General features: G+C 37.1%; 1 protein-coding gene and 2 long non-coding RNA genes across 3 annotated transcripts in view; all 3 read right to left on the reverse strand.

Moving 5' to 3' along the window:
* Positions 1–10,859, reverse strand: part of LOC102752968 (neurobeachin-like) — a gene marked incomplete at its 3' end in the record, with an annotated part of 248,705 nt that overhangs the window by 102,911 nt on the left and 134,935 nt on the right. The window lies entirely within an intron of this gene.
* LOC107183752 lies at positions 351–691 on the reverse strand. The gene is made up of 3 exons (XR_001514563.1): positions 655–691; positions 506–585; positions 351–436 (listed from the first exon to the last, which is right to left on the reverse strand). It is a non-coding gene; the product is annotated as an uncharacterized LOC107183752 (long non-coding RNA).
* The window catches only part of LOC107183753, a 14,179-nt gene continuing 9,221 nt past the window's right edge, over positions 5,902–10,859 (reverse strand). Inside the window, exons 2-3 of the long non-coding RNA XR_001514564.1 lie at positions 10,269–10,272; positions 5,902–5,913 (exon numbers count right to left, since the gene is read on the reverse strand). This is a non-coding gene — a long non-coding RNA (uncharacterized LOC107183753). The remainder of the gene's footprint in view (positions 5,914–10,268; positions 10,273–10,859) is intronic.

Below are 10,859 nucleotides of genomic sequence, written 5' to 3' on the forward strand. Positions count from 1 at the left end.
CTAGGCCCTAAGCCACGCCCACCAGACAATCAGAGTGACTATATGCAAATTAACCCAACCAAGATGGCAGCCGGCAGACACAGAGCTGGAGCAAGCAGGAGGCTTGGTTGCCCAGGTGATGGAGGAAGCCAAGCTTCCCACCTGCCCTGCGCTGGCTGTGGCCTCCACTTATGGCAACAAAGTTTCAATTACAGAAGACAAATAAATCCGAGATACCTGCTTCCAGCCAGCCTCCACTGGAGCTTGCGTGGCTGGGGACCGTGGCCAGCCTGCAAATAGCCACCAGCCTCTCACCCAGGATGGCCATGCCCTCATGGGGTGAGGGTCCCCACTGGGAAGCTTAGCCAGCCTGAAAACAGCCCTCAGCCCCTCACCCAGGCTGGCCACACCCTCCTTGGGTGAGGGTTCCCGCTGGGGGGCTTGTCCAGCCTACAAACTGCCATCAGACTGGCCAGGCACCCCAACAGGACCCCCCCCCCTGAAGGGGCTGTGGCCAGCCTGGAACCAGCCATCAGCCCCTCCCCCAGGCTGGCCACACCCTCCTTGGGTGAGGGTTCCCGCTGGGGGGCTTGTCCAGCCTACAAACTGCCATCAGACTGGCCAGGCACCCCAACAGGACCCCCCCCCCTGAAGGGGCTGTGGCCAGCCTGGAACCAGCCATCAGCCCCTCCCCCAGGCTGGCCACACCCTCATTGGGTGAGGGTCCCCGCTGGGGGGCTTGTCCAGCCTACAAACTGCCATCAGACTGGCCAGGCAACCCAGCAGGACCCATCAGCCTGCAAACAGCCATCAGCCATCAGCCCTCATCCAGGCTGGCCAGGCACCCCTATATAATAAAAGGGTAATATGCAAATTGACCCTAACAACAGAACGATTGGAAATGACTGGTCACTATGACACACACTGACCACCAGAGGGCAGATGCTCAATGCAGAAGCTGCCCCCTGGTGGTCAGTGTGCTCCCACAGGAGGAGTTCTGCTCAGCCACAAGCCAGGCTGACAACTGCCAGTACAGCGGTGGTGGTGGGAGCCTCTCCCGCCTCCTCAGCACCACTAAGGATGTCCAACTCCAGCTTAGGTCTGCTCCCCATTGGGAAGTGGACATTCCCTGAGGGCTCCCGGGCTGCCAGAGGGATGTCTGACTGCCAGCTTAGGCCCAATACCCCAGGGAGCGGGCCTAAGCCAGCAGGTGGTAATCCCCCAAGGGGTCCCAGACTGCGAGAGCGCACAGGCTGGGCTGAGTGCACAAATTTTGTGCACCGGGCCTCTGGTTTTCATATAATATGAGTTCAGAGTTTTTAAAGTGCATTTTCACTTGAAAATTTGGGCCTCAGGGTTCACGAGAATTTTTTTCTTCTTCCTCTTAAAGCTAGATCTCATCTAGAATAACTGTCTCCCAAAGAGCAGCTCTACTATGAAACTCAAGTTCTTCATGTAGGACTTTAAGAAGTCCTTCAGATTGAGTCTTATATTAATGTGCATTTGCCCACCACAGTATAAGTACTACCTTGGCACATTTCCTCATCCTACCAGCATGTCCCGAGAAGTATGTCCTCTATTAACAGTTAGTTTTATGGACTCTGATAGTTTTTATATATCTGTAAGCCATGCTGGAGTAGAAAGAACTTGGACTTTAGAGGATGACAGACAGCCTAAAGTCTGAATCAACCACTTCCAGCTGTGTTACTTGGGGGACATTCCGTAGCATAATAGAGGTACAGTTTCCACTTACATGAAATGAGAATGATCATATCCTCTTTGCAGAGTTGTTGTATGAAGTAAAATAACATATAGAGTGTCTAGTGAAGAGGCTGGCTTGGCAGGAAGGCATTGCTACATAAATGTGTTGAGTAAATGAACTCACAATCCTTCCTTTTCCCACCAGGACCTTAGGGAAACTCTCAATTAGGAGTGATAAGGGCAGTCCCTCCTGTGGTCTCAGCCCAGATCCTTTTCCAATGACCACTGTTTTCTGATCCAAACTCTGCTTTGGGATCTCACATAGGTTTCACTAAATCTGGGTATTTCCCAGAATCTATTCTTATATACCACTTACTAGATGGCTTTGAAAGTTCTGTCTGCTATGTTTGAAGTTTAATTTAAAACAATTCTTGCCCTACCGGTTTGGCTCAGTGGATATAGTGTCAGCCTGCAGACTGAAAGGTCCTAGGTTTGATTCTGGTCAAGGGCATGTACCTTGGTTGCGGGCATATCCCCAGTAGGGGGTGTGCAGGAAGCAGCTAATCGATGTTTCTCTCATCGATGTTTCTAACTCTCTATCCCTCTCCTTTCCTCTCTGTAAAAAATCAATAAAATATATATTTTTTAAAAAATTCCATTTTGGGTAACAATATTTAGTTTTCATGCCAATCAACGATTCTCTCTCATCATGGATGTTTCTATACCCTTCTTTCCCTTCCTCTCTGAAATCAATAGAAAGATTTTTTTTAAAAAAAGTCTCACTGCTTCAGTTAGAGACAATTCATATTCTGAATTTCCTATATTTTTACTTCTCTCATTTTTCTGTATTAGAGGATAATTAACACCTCTTCAAGAAATGCAAGTGAGTTTAAACGTAAACAGTTCAGTAAGTGCCCTTTGCTTGTACATGAATGTCTTTCATAAATTTCTGTAATTGGGGGTGGGTAGTAAAAAGAGACCTTCCAACTTTTGTTGGCAATTAAAAATAGTATTTTCAGTGTTAGATACCCCCTAAAAATTTCTTTTGTAATACTGTAATGACCTAAAGCTATTTTTTGTTTCTTTTGTTTACTTTATATTCATTGATTACAAAGCTATTTGCAACAAAATACTACTTTGCTGAAAATTTACCATTTATCTGTTCCATTTCAGCATCATGAGCATGAGCTCTGTCCCTACGCAAAGGCTGTTAGCATCACATATCATTTGTTCACCAAACAAAAGTTCAGTCAACACCTACTGGTTTCCAGGAATTGTGCATAGTGATGGAAATACATTGGTGATCAAGACAAAGATCCTTTTATAGAGCTCACACTTCCTATCCATGCCTTTATTCTTGGTTAATATAATTATTATATTCCACTGGATTGTTGAAAAAATTGTAATAGGTTACTGTATTTAACAAGTATCTCTACTATAAGTACCACAGGTCACCTTTCTATTGACAAGAGGCTGCCCAGACAAGTTCACTGAAGACAGGTGATTGATTTTAAACTTAGCTTGCAGTGAATGGTAGCTCTAATGATGACAGTGAGGCCACTGAGACCATTAAAGTGAGCAAAATTATAAGATTAAATCTCCCTTTTAGAAAGATCACTCTAAGTAGGATAGCCACAACTCTGGAAGCAGTGAGAAGTATTTGGGAGGATATTAAATTGAAAATCTGCTTTATGCCAATAGAAGTGAATGAACTCTAAGACAGTTGTTGTAGGAAGAAGAAGGAAAACACAGTAAATATATTTATGAGATAGAATAGGACTTGTATGTTTTGTTTTGTTTTGTTTTATGCTGAAGTAAATTACTTACTGGAATTAAAGCTGTTGCAAGAGTTTCTGGGTCCAGTAACTAGATGAATGGTGCTCTGCACCAGTGTGGGTTTGGGATTATTGGTGGACAGTGAATATTGTAAAAAAGATTAAGGTTCAGTCTAGACTTCAGATATGGCAATCATTCTGCTCAGTGTCACACATATAAACATAAACTTGTGCAAGAAAGTTGGGTTAACAACAATAAACAATCTTGACTACTTTAAAGGAATGATAACTTGTGAATAAAATATAAGTAAATAAAAATATCTAATTTGTTATTAATGTTTTGTTCTCTACTAATAATACTGTATAAATAAACTTAATATTATTTCTCCAGATATAAAGGTTACTTATAAGTCTCAGTTTTAGCTCCATGTTAATACCGAATGTCTTCCCTGGTACTTGGCATAATGTTTGGCACACAGGTAGTGTATATGCCTCCAATATTCATGTTTTAAGTAAATAAATAAAATGTGCACTAGAAACATTCACACAGCAAACTAATTTATAATGAAGGTGACCCTTGTGGCATAGTATTCTTTTTTAAAAAATATGTTTTTATTGATTTTTAGAGAGGAAGGGAGAGTGATAGATAGAAGCATCCATGAGAGAGAAACATCATCAATCAGCTGCCTACTGGGGATCAAACCTACAACCCAAGCATGTACCTTGACCAGGAATTGAACCAGTGTCCTCTTGGTTCCTGGGTCAATGCTCAACCACTGAGCCACACCAGCGAGGTGTCATAGTATTCTATATAGTAAATATATTACAAAGTGTTAATATATTTAGCTAATTATATTTTGAATAATGTCATTCAGTTAATTTATTTTTAATACCAGAGATGAGATTCTTACTGGGTAGGCAAATTAATTTTAAAAAATCTTATCTTCATAACTAATGTCACTAAAATTTGGGAGGGAATTTCATAGAGGAATAACAAATTAATCTAGATGGCAAGGAGGTAGAAAAGGAGATATACATATGCATATGTAATTTTCTTTATACATAGTATAAGTCTTATGATATTTATTTCACAAAAATATATACATGAGAAAAACTGTACTATTGTCCATAATATCCTCCTGTAGACATTGTAATACAGGAAAATTTTGCTTAAAAAAAGTCAAACAGGTAAATCACAGAAAACATACTGCCAATGGTTCTTTCTTGATGGAAAACATGATTAACCTCATATATAGCAGAATTAAAACTATGCGGAGATACAATTTTTATTTATAAGACTGGCAAAAATCTAAAAGTTTAATGAGTAATACTGAGTTTGCTGTGAGTAAGAACTATACCATATTTTTGGTGGGAGTATACATTAGTATAACTTATATTGCGGAGATTTTTGTATTATTTATCCAAATTTCAAATATATACCCTTTGACCCAACAATTTCATTTTTAGGAATTTATCCTGTGAATATACACTCAGAAAAGCAACATGAAGCATGTACCAGATTATTCATTGCAGCATTGTTTATAACAACAAAAAAATGAAAAATAATGCCCATCATTAGGGGGTTGGATATTCAATAAAGTAATTAAATAAAGTGTAGAATAAGTTTACATTATTTGGGGTGCCTTTTAAAAAGAAAAATAATACAAAGTTACAAATAAAAATTACCTATGTTAAGTGAATACTTGTTTAGAATGAGAAAAATCACAACAACTACTACAGCCTTAGAAATTGAGTTTGTCTTCTGAGGTCATTAAAGGCCATTGAGTAAACTGAGACCACTATACAATTCTTGGCAATGTCCATCTCTCTTGGGGCCTTTGAAGCAAGCAGCGCTGATGCCGAAGCTCACTTAGGTCTATAGCAAATCTATTCAGGATGATATATACAGGAAACTAATTTCTAATTACTGTCAAAATTATACTTAATTTCTCAACATGTATTTTAAATTTATTTTTTGAAATGTGCCAATACAGATCAGAAATCTCAGGTATATCATGAACAGGTAGTAACTTCATTAAGTTTACCATACTTATAACAAATTTTCTGATAATACAAGCATTATATTTAGTATTCATTTAATTATTTTAATTAACATTGTGATCTTTAGTCATTTTTATGATTACTGAAATACCTATGTATGTTCAACATTATATTTCAAAGCATTTAAAAGATCTTTGAATATACATGAAAAAATATCCACTTCCCTTCTCATTAAAAAAAAAAAAAGAAGTTTAATGCTTTCACCATTAAGGACTGATGTGCCTGTGTCCAGTTGCTCTAAACTAGCTTTGCCTAAAGGTATTTTTTTTCCTGTGATGAGGAAAAGATACTTTAATGCATTTTGAAATAAAAATCCCAGCCTCTAATAAATGCCTAAGCAGCCAAGCATTAAAATTAAATTCAAGGATAACTCAAAGCTAGATAAAAATTCCACATCCTTTGACTTTTTAGCTCCAAATATGGTTTTACAAAGTGATATTGAAAAGGAAGTTAAATATATGATAACTGACAACTTAAAACTAATACCCACTCTACTTTCCTTTTCTTTTGTGAACTGCCAAAGCCAAGTCCAATAGACAGCATTAGATGGATCGCAGGTCCAGTACAAGCTTTGCAAGCCTAATCAAATGGGTGTAAAAACATATATTAAAAAGATGAAAGTGCTTTGCTTTTATATATAGCAAAATAAATCAGTGAAAAGCTGAAAAAAGAAGTGAGATGTTCCACAGGGGCAGGTTAAGTCTGATGCTAATGCTTACTTAAAATGGTGACAGTCTGAAGTAGAGAAGTCTTGCTGGGCTGCTTTAATTTCTCCCTGGAATAGCTCTTGCCCAACCTTCTGTAGCACATCAAAGTCTCTGGAGCTCAATTAAAATTGGATTATATTGAAATGCTCCATCTATGGGAACTGTGTGCTCGCTAACACTTTTCCCTCAGTAATACTCCAGATGACAGTTGCCCATCCCAATTTATACAGTTGTCATAGAGACGGTGAACGGCAGAAGCTAACAATACAAAGAAAAGGTAAGGGCTAAGATTTCTGTGAATGAGGACCTTGCTTTTTTTTTCAGCAACACTGTTTATTACACCAATGACAAGTAGAAGAGATGCAAATAGTATTACATTTGTATCTTGCATGCAAATGAAAAGATAGCCAACAGTTGCACTAAGATTCTGTCAACATATATGGTCAAATGCTTTCTATCTGGGCATGATCTACTTAGTAAAAATTAAGACCAAATGTTTCTCTCACTGGAGAACAGCTATCACAGACTATGAACGTAGACTATAGCTAGCAAGTCTCTAACTAAAGAAAGAATAATCTCTTGGATAAAGATTTTATTTTTCTTTTCAATAGCACAGCTTTAGAAGTTTAAATTTGGGCTTGAAAATGATAAATCATGACTCTGTATGCATGTATGTCTCAATTGCACACCAATTTTTAGCAAATCCAGTTAACTTTAAAAGGGGTCAGTTGACTAAGAAACATATTTCCCTAAATTTGATTTTGAAATTTATATCTGGTTTTAATTAGTATGTATTCTATATTCTTCTATAATTTTTCTTCCTGACATCAAAGCCTATAAATGCAGGTGGAAAACTCTATCAGCTTCCTAAAAGCCCAAGAATGCAGATATTTAGAACTGCCCATTTCTGACAGTTCTAAGGAGTGATGCACTTCAGAGTGTAGACTGCTGGTACTGATACTATGTTCTCTATAGATGGCACATTTCTGGCACTACAAAAACTCTTAACTTTCTTGTAATTGGCTTGTTACAAGTCTCAAAGTTGTTTTCCTACCACTGTGCAGATCACCATGGCAATAAATGAGCTAATGCTATTTTATAGAGCATTGCACTGTTTTTCCTTTTAATATTTCAATACCTCCGGTTCTTTTTCTCTTGGGAAGATTATCTTAGGATTTTGAAGCAGCAACAAAGGCGTGCACAAAGTGTAGGTCAAAGGGGAAAGAAACAAAAATGTGTCAGGAAAATCTAAAAACTGCACAGAGCAAAATTTGTCAAAACAAGGCCCTGGTTTAAACCAACAAGAAGTACCCCTGCAGCTTGGACCTTGACAAGGCACAGATTATTTATTTATGTATTTATTTATTTATTTATTTACTTACTTACTTATTTTTAGCTCAGCTGTAGAAAACACCATCTAATGAACCTGTCTGGGGCGGCTGTCCCCATCCTGTCAGGCATGTCAGGAAATGACAAGCACTGGGGACAGCCGCCGCCAGTCATAGACAGGCCTGCCAGCTGGAGAGTTCAGCCCCAATCTAATCACACCACCAGAAAATAACTTTCACGCTTTCAGCTTGACAGGATGGACGTAAGGAAAAAAAAAATTAGGACTAGAAACAATGCTTTTTGTTTCAATTACATATCATTTTTACACAATAATTAAAAGAACTCTACTAACGCATGCAATCCATGTTACTTTGTATTAATGCCAACAAAATATGTCATTATTAGAGAGAAATATATATAATGTAGAAAGAGAGAAAAAGGAATATTCAGACTACCTCTATCTCTTCTTGTACATTGGCTCTATCATATTGGAAATTTAACATTGTTTTCAGTTCAGTTTACTGATATCGTAATCACTTATCGTCAAAGAATTTTCTTGTAAAGATCACCAGGTAACAGTTTTGCTGTTTTTATTTCCCATGTTCTTAGAACCAATATATGTATGGAGACAGTAACAGGATAAAATTAGTATTTTCACATAGCTAGAACATATTTTCTGCCCCTTGTGGTGTTAAAAATAGGGCCATCATAAATAAATATAGCCTATTGAGGATATTACAAGTCAGATCATGTTTATATTATATAACTTGACAAAAGGATCTAAAGAGTGAAAAGTTGAAATGAAAATCACTCTTATTAAATAATTTATGTGAATCAGACAATTGTTTAAGTATCATATAAAGATGTTCACTTTACATGTAACTATTCAACCCAGTCACATTGAAATCACAGTAAGTAAACAGAATGCAGTAACCAAGACTGAAATATGTTCAAACAATGGTTATTATCCTTACTTCCTGAAAAAGGACCATGAGATCCTAGTGAAGAGAATAAGACTCAGTTTTTCTATCCTAAGATAATTAAAATGAAGTAGACATGCATTTAAAATTTTATGTTTTCTTATACAAAATACATGTTTCTAACATATAATTTTACTCAAGCTTTCATGTATAATCTTATTGGTTTGCTCAGTACTGCTTTATTGCTGCATTATTTAATTCATTTCAGTCATGTAGGAGTAAGGAGAGCTATGGCCTACTGACCTCAATTTTCACTTTAAGAAACAAATTTCCTTTTTGCAAACTAAGACCATTTTTCTCCTGTCAACCTTGTTTTAAAATATTAACCTTATTCGCATTGCGGTAAATATTCATATTTGTCATCCAGAATTGCAACTTTAATCGAGTTATAAAGTTGTTTTTGTTCTTAGTTTATCTCAAAGAAAAATGAAAAATGAATACTTTCAATGAACTATCTTTGTAACTGTGCAAATGCATTTAAAAGAATGTCTTCTTTTTTTGTTTGTTTGGCATCAACTAACAATTAGAAAGAGAACAAAAACAAGGCAAATAGAGACTAACTTTAGGTTTTCATGACAATGCCTACATATAATGTTTCTGGAAATCTATGTGATTGGTCTGCTCTTCTGTTAAAAGCCATCAGAAAGGATATACTCATTCTTAGAGTAAAATTGTTGGATGTATAAAAACTGTGGAAGTTGAGTAGGAAGACTAAATTGAACATGATCAAAGTATTACAATTTCAAATTCCACAGTATTTTATGCATTCATGAATGTATAAGATACTGTGGAATTTCTAGGGAAATAAGGAAGAGAATGGAATTATGATGTAGTACAACTAATATATGTAATGTTTTATGTCATAAAAATAATGCCAAAATTTTACAGTATGTTAAAGTTAAGTATTGGGTGCATGGCATCAGTTATATTACTCTGATTTTTTTCTATTGATTTTAGTATTTCATAATAAGATAATATAAAATATTAACAAAACAGATTATATGTACTAAATATATGCATTTATATATCTATCTATCTAAATAGATTTATCAGAAATTTTCAAATATTTAACTTCAATTAATTATCACAAGATCACTGTGAGGTAGGTAGGGACAGAATTTTTATTCTCATTTTACCAGTGAGGAATAAAAGACTTAGTGATGTTTACTGAAACTTCCATCAAGGTCACAAAAAATCTGGATGCTGCCAAAGCTGAGATTAGAATCCTTGTACCCTGCCCTGAGTTTCCCTATAGAGTACGCTTTTCCATAAATATGGGCAAATTCTCTCAAATTTATTTTATTAACAAAGTATGATCTCTATAACCATTTATATATGTCTTTGTAAATGTTCAAGGATTTGATATACGCTAAAGGCACTAAAGCAAAGTAAGTAAGTATATTAAGGAATAACACTTAACAGGCTTTTATGGTAACTCATTTCTGATAAACATTAATTTGCTTGAAATGTTTTCTGAAACATGGTAGGTACACAAAAAGACTAATAAATTTTGTGACTCAGCATAATTCTAAAAAATGATACCAATTTTAGTTCTCTAGGTAAAAATTAAAATGGATCCACATCAAGGATCAGGATACATTGTGTTCTCCTTTATAACACTGTCTAGATAAAGCCTCTTCATCATTCATCCAGGAAGTCTGTTCTCAATCCCCTGCATGCTGATTAGAAATGTCCAGATTAGTGTCTGCTGCTCTACCTACTTACCAAATGTAAACAAATCTTTATTTAATAGAGAGTTGTTTTATACTTTCTATGATATATAAATCAGTAAGTTTAATTATAAAATTCACATTTACAAGCACTAATTAATGTCATTTTTAATTATCTAATCTAATAAAAAACATGCAAATTGACCATACCTTTGCTATGCCCCAAGCCAGGCCCACCAGCCCTGCAGAGCAACTATATGCAAATCAACCCAACCAAGATGGTGGCCGGCAGCCACGGAGCTAGAGCAAGCAGGAGGCTTGGTTGCTCCAGCAATGGTGGAAGCCAAGCTTCCTGTCTGCCCTGGCCAGCTGTGGCCTCTGCTAAAGGCAAACATGCAAATTGACCATACCTTTGCTATGCCCCAAGCCAGGCCCACCAGCCCTGCAGAGCAACTATATGCAAATCAACCCAACCAAGATGGTGGCCGGCAGCCACGGAGCTAGAGCAAGCAGGAGGCTTGGTTGCTCCAGCAATGGTGGAAGCCAAGCTTCCTGTCTGCCCTGGCCAGCTGTGGCCTCTGCTAAAGGCAACAAAGTTTCAATTATATAAGACAAATAAACCCCAGATACCTGCTTCCAGCCAGCCTCCACTGGGAG

This window comes from Myotis davidii, unplaced genomic scaffold (assembly GCF_000327345.1).
Source record: "Myotis davidii unplaced genomic scaffold, ASM32734v1 scaffold1663, whole genome shotgun sequence".
NCBI classification, from domain to species: Eukaryota; Metazoa; Chordata; class Mammalia; order Chiroptera; family Vespertilionidae; genus Myotis; species Myotis davidii.